This window comes from Arachis hypogaea, chromosome 14 (genome assembly GCF_003086295.3).
Source record: "Arachis hypogaea cultivar Tifrunner chromosome 14, arahy.Tifrunner.gnm2.J5K5, whole genome shotgun sequence".
NCBI lineage: Eukaryota > Viridiplantae > Streptophyta > Magnoliopsida > Fabales > Fabaceae > Arachis > Arachis hypogaea.
Window position 1 is genome coordinate 77769473 of NC_092049.1, and position 10226 is coordinate 77779698.

At 38.7% G+C, this 10226-nt stretch overlaps 1 non-coding gene across 1 annotated transcript; it reads left to right on the plus strand.

Moving 5' to 3' along the window:
- The first annotated feature begins 547 nt into the window (after positions 1 to 547).
- On the plus strand, positions 548 to 655 carry LOC112746041 (small nucleolar RNA R71). The gene has a single exon (XR_003173941.1). It is a non-coding gene; the product is annotated as a small nucleolar RNA R71 (small nucleolar RNA).
- Positions 656 to 10226: the final 9571 nt, after the last annotated feature.

A 10226-nucleotide genomic window follows, 5' to 3' on the forward strand; every position in this document is an offset into this window, starting at 1 on the left:
TCTCTGTCTGTTGCTAAGTGGATGATGGAAAAGGTTTACTATTGCTAAACCTGTTTCTTCCACCATTATTAAAGCCTTGTTGAGGCTTTTGTTGATCCTTCCATGAGAGATTTGGGTGATTTCTCCATGAAGGATAATAGGTGTTTCCATAGGGTTCACCCATGTAATTTATCTCTGCTATTGCAGGGTTCTCAGGATCATAAGCTTCTTCCTCAGAAGATGCCTCTTGAGTACTGTTGGATGCAGCTTGCATTCCATTCAGACTCTGAGAAATCATATTGACTTGCTGAGTCAATATTTTGTTTTGAGCTAATATGGCATTCAGAGTATCAATTTCAAGAATTCCCTTCTTCATAGGCGTCCCATTATTCACAGGATTCCTTTCAGAAGTGTACATGAACTGGTTATTTGCAACCATGTCAATGAGTTCTTGAGCTTCTGCAGGCATTTTCTTTAGGTGAATGGATCCACCTGCAGAATGGTCCAGTGACATCTTTGATAGTTCAGACAGACCATCATAGAATATATCCAGGATGGTCCATTCTGAAAGCATGTCAGAAGGACACCTTTTGGTCAGTTGCTTATATCTCTCCCAAGCTTCATAGAGGGATTCACCTTCTTTCTGTCTGAAGGTTTGAACATCCACTCTAAGCTTACTAAGCTTTTGAGGAGGAAAGAACTTGGCTAAGAAAGCCGTGACCAGCTTATCCTAAGAGTTCAGGCTATCCTTAGGTTGAGAGTCTAACCATATTCTAGCTCTGTCTCTTACAGCAAACGGGAAAAGCATAAGCCTGTAGACCTCGGGATCAACCCCATTGGTCTTAACAGTATCACAGATCTGCAAGAATTCAGTCAAGAACTGAAAAGGATCTTCAGATGGAAGTCCATGAAACTTGCAGTTCTGTTGCATCAGAGAAACTAATTAAGGTTTAAGCACAAAATTGTTTGCTCCAATGGCATGAATTGAGATGCTTCTTCCATGTAAATTGGAATTAGGTGCAGTGAAGTCACCAAGCATCCTCCTTGCATTGTTATTATTTTCGGCCATATCTTCTTCTTTTTCGAAAATTTCTGTCAGATTTTCTCCAGAGAGTTGTGCTTTAGCTTCCCTTAGCTTCCTCTTCAGAGTTCTTTCAGGTTCAGGATCAGCTTCAACAAGAATGTTCTTATCCTTGTTCCTGCTCATATGAAAAAGAAGAGAACAGAAAATAATAGGGATCCTCTTTGCCTTAGTAGAGAGAGGTTCCTTTATGTGAGTAGAAGAAAGTAAGAATAGAAGAAGGAAAAGATGAGAATCCAAACATAGGGGTGAGGATAGAAGTGTTAATGGATGAATAAATAAATAGAAGGAGATTAGAGATGAGAGAAGAATTTGAAAATTTAACAAAATAAAATAAAAATATTTTAAATTTAAATTTAAAATTCAAAAATTAAAATTAAAATTAAATTAAATTAAAATTAAAACAATTAATTAATTAAAACGAAATTTTGAAAAAAAGGGAAGGGATTTTCGAAAATTAAAGGTAGAGAGTTAGTTGGACAGTTTTGAAAAAGATATGATTGAAACAAAAAGATATGATTGAGTAAAAGAGATTTGAAATTTGTTTTTGAAAAAGATATGATTGAAATTGAAAAAGATATGATTGAAACAAAAAGATAAGATTGATTGAAAAAGATTTGAAAGTCAATTTTAAAAAGATAAGAGGTTAGGGGAGAAGTTAGAAAGAATTTTGAAATTGATTTTGAAAAAGATATGATTGAAATTGAAAAAGATTTAATTTTGAAAACTAAAGTTGATTACTTGACTAACAAGAAACAAAAAGATATGATTTTAAAATTTAAAGATTGAACCTTTCTTAATAGGCAAGTAACAACTTAATATTTTTTAATCAATCATATTAAATGCTAATAAGATTTTCGAAAATTATGAAAAAGATTTTTGAAAATTAATTTTGAAAATTTCGAAAGTTATGAAAGACAAATGAAAAAGATTTGATTTTTGAAAAAGATTTGAAAAAGATAAGATTTTTAAATTGAAAATTTGATTTGACTCATAAGAAATAACTAAATTTTAAAAATTTTTGACTAAATCAAATCAAATTTTCGAAAATTATGAGTGAAATAAGAGAAAGATATTTTTTATTTTTGAATTTTAATGATGACAGAGAAAAACATAAAAAAGACTCAATGCATGAAAATTTTGGATCAAAATATGTGATGCATGCAAGAACACTATTGATGCACGGAAAACTTGTCTCGCAATAAATCTCCCTTTGGCAAGTGTACCGAAGTTGTCGTCAAGTAAAAACTCACAATAGAGTGAGGTCGAATCCCACAGGGATTGATTGATCAAGCAACTTTAATTAGAAGAATGTTCTAGTTGAGCGAATTCAGGATTTGGGTTGAGAGTTGTAGAAAATAAAATGGCGGAAATGTAAATAACAGAAAAGTAAATGCTAGAATTAAAGGACTGGAAGTAAATGACTGAAAATAAATTGCAGAATTGTAAATGGGAATGGGGGATTTGCTCATAAAAGTAAATGGCAGAAATTAAAGAGAATGGGTAAGATCAGAGATGGGGAGTTCATTGGGCTTAGGAGATGTTGCAATTCTCCGGATTAAGTTCATTTTCATCTCTTTCTCAATCAATGCACTCATTGATCTCCTTGGCAATCTTAAGTGATTGAATTACAATTTCTTGCAATTCAATCTCTCAAATCTTGATCAATAGCCAATTCCTTGGTCAATTGCTCATGAGAAGAGATGAAGTATGGTCACTGATTATACCACATGCATTTCCCAAATCAAGTATTGAGAGGGTTATAGTCACATACCCATCCAAACCCAATTCGGTCCAGCATGAGAAAGCATTTCTAGCTTGATCTCTTCATTCCTCTTTCAAGGTTCACAAGAGATCCAAGTTTGAATAGCTTCTCTTCCAAGATAACTACTCAATTGGATGAAGATCGAAAGCTTTCAAGTAAAATCAAGAGGAAAGATAGAAGAAGAATAATGAAAATTAGTATTGATCCATCAAATTACAACAGAGCTCCCTAACCCAATGAAAGGGGTTTAGTTGTTCATAGCTCTTGAAAATGAAAACAAAGATGGAGAATACATCATAAAACTAGAATTTGCAAAGAAAGTAAAATACAGAGAGTAGTTCTCTTTTCCCAACCTCCAGAGCTTCTTTACAATTTAAAGCTACTCCTATATATACTACTCTTCTCGGCTTCTAGTTTACTCTTCAAGTCTTGGGCCTTTGGATCTTGAGTTTGAAGCAGTTCTTTTCTTCATTTGGGCTTGGCTTTACTTGCAGAGAGAAAGTGCTAAGTGGGCAGAGACTTCAGCTCACGACGTTAGGGGTGTTAATATTTAGTGAGAATATAAGTTCGAGAACGTTAGTGACACTTAACATTGTCACTAACATTCCAATGCACCCTTTTGCCTTACGTTAAAACCAGTTAACGTGGCTTTTAACGTTGCCTTGTTAATCCTTCGAGAATATTAGTGACACTCAACATTGTCACTAACGTTCCAGTGTGCCCCTTCTTGTTTCACGTTAAAGCCCACCTTAACTAGGTTAACGTGGCTTCTAACGTGGTCCTTGCCAACCTTTGAGAACGTTAGTGACACTCAACATTGTCACTAACGTTCCAATGTGCCCCTGGGTCTCACGTTAGAGTCCACGTTAACTAGGTTAACGTGGCCTCTAACATAGCCATCTTTAGCCATCCCAACGTTAGTGACAATGTTGAGTGTCACTAACGTTGGCTCATCCTTCATTCCTCATCGTTGGCTTCCACGTTAACTAAGTTAACGTGGAGGTTAACATGACTCTTGGGGGTTGTGTGGTTGCTTCAACGTTAGTGACAATGTTGAGTGTCACTAACGTTGTTGACAACTCTTCATCCTTTACATTAGTTCCCACGTTAACCAAGTTAACGTGAGAGTTAACGTGGTACTTTGCACCATAGGCCAACGTTAGTGACAATGTTGAGTGTCACTAACGTTGGCTTCTCTTCCCCTCTTAACGTTAGAGGCCACGTTAACTAGGTTAACGTGGCTTCTAACGTGGCCACTTATGAGTAATTGCCAACGTTAGTGACAATGTTAAGTGTCACTAACGTTGGCTCAACTTCTCTTCTCCACGTTAGAGTTTACGTTAACTTAGTTAACGTGACTCTCTAACGTGGGCATTGATGGCTTTTGAGAATGTTATTGGCAATCACTTTTCTCATTAATCTTGCAAGTTACCTCCCCTTTTCTTGCTTCCTTTTTGGTCCTGAAATCAAGCAATAAAGTGCATCAAAGCTCTAGTCCAAGTCATGAGTAATGCAACATAATATTTGTCACTAAACTTATGCAAAATCCTCATGAAATTATGTAAAATGCACAATGTATGCTTGAATCAAGGCATAAGTGAATATTTACCCAAAACTAGCTTATTTCCTAAAGAAATGTATGAACCTATCCTAAAAACAGTAAAGAAAAGGTCAGTGAAACTAGCCAAGATGCCCTGGCATCACAACACCAAACTTAAAGCTTGCTTGTCCCTAAGCAAGTACTGGAACAAGAGAATGATGAATGGAATATCCAGAGGAATGAGTCATCCTTGTGGAAGTCATATTACTGATTTTATGGTGGTTTCATGCATAGCAACTTAGGTTCATTCCATTACTGGCTTTCAGACCTTTATCATGTCCCTAAACACTTACTTTGTTTATATCTCATGAGACTTTTATTCATTGATCCTTTTATTGTTATTTCAAGGGTTATTTGTGTTATTTAGGCTAAGTGCTCTGTAAGGGGGCAACTCTTTAAGATAAGCTTTCAGCCAACACTCCCGAACCAGTTGGTTCAAGATGCTAGGTGTTGAAGCACCCCTAAGGACTTACTTCCTCAAGTCTCTCCCCCATACATACACACCACAGGCATATAGTTTATTTATTTTCTTTTCTTGAGACCTTGGTATCCAGCACCTCTTTGGGTTACTAAATGCTCTGTAGTGAGGGTTACTCTTGATAATGGATTTTCAGCTGATAATCCCGGGTTAGTTAACCCAAGTTACCGAGTGATAAAGCACCCCTAAGAGCTTATTCATCCAAGTAGATCCCTCACACAGGAGCACCATAGACACTTGCCTCAAGGGTAAAACCATTGATGCCTAGCCTTATTTCTTACTCTTTTTCTTTTGTTTTTCACTTCCATTGTTCTTTCTCTTTTCTCTTCTTAGGATCTTGTTATTAACTTAGTCTCATGAGTATATCCAAAGTCAAGTATTCAGGATAGATAGTTGTCCTCCTAACCTTGTGGTTGAACCAACTTAGCTAACTTATGACTACCCCAAAGATTCATGAGTGCACTTCCACAATATGAACTCTACTCTGGTCTTTTAAAAACATAATCATTCTCTTCTTCAATTTGATTTAAAATGGACAAGCTTACAAGTAAATAAGGGAATGATGCAGTGACATTTAAACCAGAAATCATGACCTATTCAGAGGGAAAACTTAAAAGACAGAATTTAAAAAGGGTTCAACTACGAGCAACTACAAATCAAAAGTGCATTCGGACTTTCAACTTTTAACAATTCTGAGTACAATGGAATTAGGTAACAATACAACCTTCGGGTGATGATCTCTGGTCCCCTCTCTCTTTGTCATCATCCTAGTTTTTGCTGCCTCGCTTCTTTGGGTGAAGGTGCACCATTTCCTTATAAGATTCCTGCAAGGTTACTGGAAGTTGCTTGTTCCCAAAGCACTTGAGACATAGTTAGCTTACATGCATGCTTGTGCCTCTCGAACTCAATTTGGTGTGTGAACACCAAACTTAGTTCTTTGCCTAGTACACAACATTGCATTTATGCAGAGACCCTCATATCTTGCTATCAGCAAAGCAATGATCACCTAAAGTCTAACTACATCTAAGTGGTTTCTCTTGATTGGATGGAGCTAGCAATGTTCTTTTGGAGTGGAGTGTAATTCTAACCAATGTCCTTTAGTGGAACACCAAACTTAGAACTACACTATCACTCTTGGATTGTTCTGGTGTGGAACACCAAACTTAGCTCCTTACAATACAGGGGAAACAACTTGTGATTTTTAATGAAATAAAGATGAAAGTGAAACTACCTGAGGTTGGGTTGCCTCCCAACAGAGCGCTCTTTTATCGTCGCTAGCTCGACGAGTCCTTAATTACTTGAGATGGTACTTTACTCTGGGGTTTTCCCTCATGTTGCCCAGATAATGCTTGAGTCTTTGTCCATTCACTATAAAAGTCCTTTCTGAACCTTCATCCGTGATTTCGATGTGGCCATATGGTGATACTTTTGTAACCATGAAAGGTCCGAACCACCTTGACTTGAGTTTTCCTGGGAACAGCCTTAATTTAGAATTGTAAAGGAGTACTTGCTGCCCTTTTTCGAAACTCCTGGGTGCCAGATGCATGTCATGTTTTCTCTTTGCCTTCTCTTTATACATCTTAGTGTTTTCATAGGCTTGTGACCTGAATTCCTCCATCTCTTGCAGCTGCAAGATCCTTTTTGCACCAGCAGCAATGCTGTCAAAATTTAGTATCTTGATAGCCCAAAGAGCTTTGTGTTCCAGCTCCAGTGGTAAATGACAAGCCTTCCCATAGACTAGTTGATATGGAGACATTCCAAGTGGAGTTTTGAATGCTGTTCTGTATGCCCAAAGAGCATCATCCAACTTCTTCGACCAATCCTTTCTAGATGCGCCCACAGTCTTTTCCAGGTCCTCTTCAGCTCTCTGTTGGATATCTCAGTTTGCCCACTTGTTTGAGGATGGTAAGGTGTGGCTACTTTGTGTTTTACCCCATATCGTAAGAGGAGAGCTTCTAGTGATTTGTTACAAAAGTGGCTCCCTCCATCACTGATGAGGGCTTTTGGGACTCCAAACCGGCTAAAGATATTCTTCCTGAGGAAGTTCATGACTACCTTGTTATCATTAGTTGGGGTTGCAATAGCCTCTACCCACTTGGAAACATAATCTACTGCTACCAGGATGTACTTGTTTGCATATGAGGTTGGGAATGGTCCCATGAAATCAATTCCCCACACATCAAATAGTTCCAGTTCCAAGATGAAATTTTGTGGCATGGCATTTCTTTTGGGCAGGTTTCCAGATCTTTGGCATTCATTGTAGCTTTTTACTAGTTCCTTGGCATCCTTGAAAAGGGTGGGCCAAAAGAATCTGCTTTGTAACACCTTTGCTGCAGTTCTGTCCCCTCCAAAGTGCCCGCCATAGCATGAACCGTGGCAGTTCCACAGGACTTCTCTCCCTTCCTCTTCCGAAACACATCTTCTAAGAATTCCATCTGAACATTTCTTGAAGAGATATGGCTCGTCCCAGACAAAGTATTTTCCATTATTCATGAGCTTCCTCTTTTGATGTTTATTGATCCCTGGGGGTAATGCCCCAGTCGCCTTGAAATTTGCAATATCTGCGAACCATGGTGCTTTGTGAACTGTCATCAACTGCTCATCAGGGAAGAGCTCGTTCACATTAGTATCATTTCTCCACCTTGATCATGGGGATTCTGGATAGGTGATCTGCCACCTTGTTCTCCACTCCTTTCTTGTCTCTGATTTCAATATCGAATTCCTGCAACAGTAAGATCCACCTTATTAGTCTTGGCTTTGATTCTTGCTTGGCAAACAAATATTTAAGTGTGTGTGATCTGTAAAAACAATCACTTTAGCACCAATGAGGTATGATCTAAATTTGTCAAATGCAAAAACTATTGCTAGAAACTCCTTTTCAGTAGTGGTATAATTCTTTTGAGTTTCACTAAGGACTTTGCTAGCATAGTATATCACACGAACTAGGTTATCTTTCCTTTGTCCTAACACTGCCCCAACTGCAAAATCAGATGCATCGCACATCAATTCAAATGGTAGGTTCCAATCAAGTGGGGAATGATAGAGCAGAGGATAACCTCATTTTCAAATGTGCAAACGCTAGCATGCATGTTTCATCAAAGATGAATGGTGTATTAGATACAAGGAGATTGCTTAAGGGCTTGGCTATCTTTGAAAAATCTTTAATGAACCTTCTGTAAAAACCAGCATGCCCTAAAAAACTTCTAATTGCCTTGACATCACTGGGTGGGGGTAGTTTTTCAATAAGTTCTACTTTAGCTCTATCAACCTCAATGCCTTGGTGAGAGACCTTGTGACCAAGGACTATTCCTCCTGTCACCATGAAGTGACATTTTTCCCAGTTCAAGACCAAATTGGTCTCTTAGCATCTTTTCAATACCAAGGCGAGGTGATGTAGGCAACTAGGAAAAGAATCTCCGAATACCGAGAAATCATCCATAAAAACTTCAATGAATTTTTCTATCATATCTGAAAAGATAGAAAGCATGCAGGTTGGAAAGTTGCAGGGCATTACATATCCAAATGGCATGTGCCTATAGGCAAACACTCCATACGGACAGGTAAATGAGGTTTTCTCTTGGTCTCTTGGATCAACCACTATTTGGTTATATCCTGAATAACCGTCGAGAAAACAATAATATGCGTGCCCTGCAAGTCTTTCCAACATCTGATCCATGAATGGAAGGGGAAAATGGTCTTTCGTGTAGCCTCATTGAGTTTCTGTAGTCTATGCACATCCGCCATCCGTGACGGTCCTTGTAGGTATGAGCTCGTTCTTTTCATTGGTAACCACAGTGATCCTCCCTTCTTGGCACAACATGTATGGGGCTAACCCAAGGGCTGTCCGAAATTGGGTATATGACCCCTCCTTGCCAAGCTTCATAACCTCTTTCTGTACCACTTCCTTCATGATTGGGTTCAGCCTTCTTTGGGATTGAATGGATGGCTTGGCATCATCTTCCAACAGTATTTTATGCATGCATATGGCTGAACTGATTCCCTTCAAGTCAGCAAGGGTCCATCGAATGGCATCCTTATGCTCCCACAGCACCTTGAGTAGCTCGTCCTCTTGATCTTGACTGAGGGATGAATTTATGATCACTGGGTAGTTTTCATTTTCTCCTAGATATGCATATTTGAGAGTGGGTGGCAATGCTTTGAGTTCAGGTTTGGGTGCTTCTGATTTTTGTTCCCTTCCTTTGGTGCATCTGGTATATGTATTTCTGCTGTAGCACCTCTTCACTTGATTCAGATTCTTCCTCCACCAATCTCTCGTCCTCTTTAGGTTCATCTTCTTCAAAATTCTCCTACACTTCATCCTCAAGTGCATCTAACCTCATGCATTCCCCCAATTGTTCGGTGGATAACTCATGGCCTTGAACACATTGAATGTCATCTTTTCATTTTAATCTCAGGGTGAGGTCACCCTTCTGAACATCAATGACAGCTCCAGCAGTGGACCAAGAATGGCCTTCCAAATGATGGAGTTTGGCGTCCTCCTGCATGTCCAGCACCACAAAATCTGCTGGGAATATGAAATCTCCTACTTTTACAGCAAATCCTCCACTATCTCGTGAGGGAATTTGAACGATCGGTCTGCCAGTTGTAGGGCATTTTTGTTGGTTTAGCCTCCTCAATTTTCATCTTTCTCATCATAGCTACTGACATCAAATTGATGCTGGCCCCTAAGTCACAAAGAGCCTTTCTACTATGATTTCTCCTATAATGCAAGGGATCTGAAAACTCCCAGGATCCTTCAGTTTCTGAGGTAGTTTATGCTGAATGATAGCACTCACTCTTCAGTTAGTATCACAGTCTCATTGTTCTTCCAGCTTCTCTTCTTAGTCATTAGCTCCTTCAAAAACTTGGCATAAAGTGGCATTTGTTCTATGGCTTCAGCAAATGGGTATGTTGATTTGTAGCTTCTTGAAGATTTCCAAAAATCTCAAGAACTGGTTGTCATCTTCCTTTTTCTTCAATAGCTGGGGTATGGAGCTCTTGAGACGTTCAGTTGGGTATCTTTTTTCTTTCTGCAACTTGGCGTGGGGGTTGCATCCATCTTGCTCTTCTCCTTTTCATTTGAGCCTTCTTCTTGTGGTTTTGGGGAGTTCCTTCAGTTCCTTCCCACTCCTAAGTGTGATAGCTTGACACTCCTCCCTTTTGCTTGAATGGCATCTAGCAAATTGTGGTTAGGAATTGCTTAAACAGATAGCTGATTTGTGTCTCCAGTTTTTGATGGCAGCATTTTGATTCTGCATGTTTGACTGCACTTCCTCTCTGAATGCTTTACTGTCTTGAATGTCTCTGCATATTCCTTCAATTA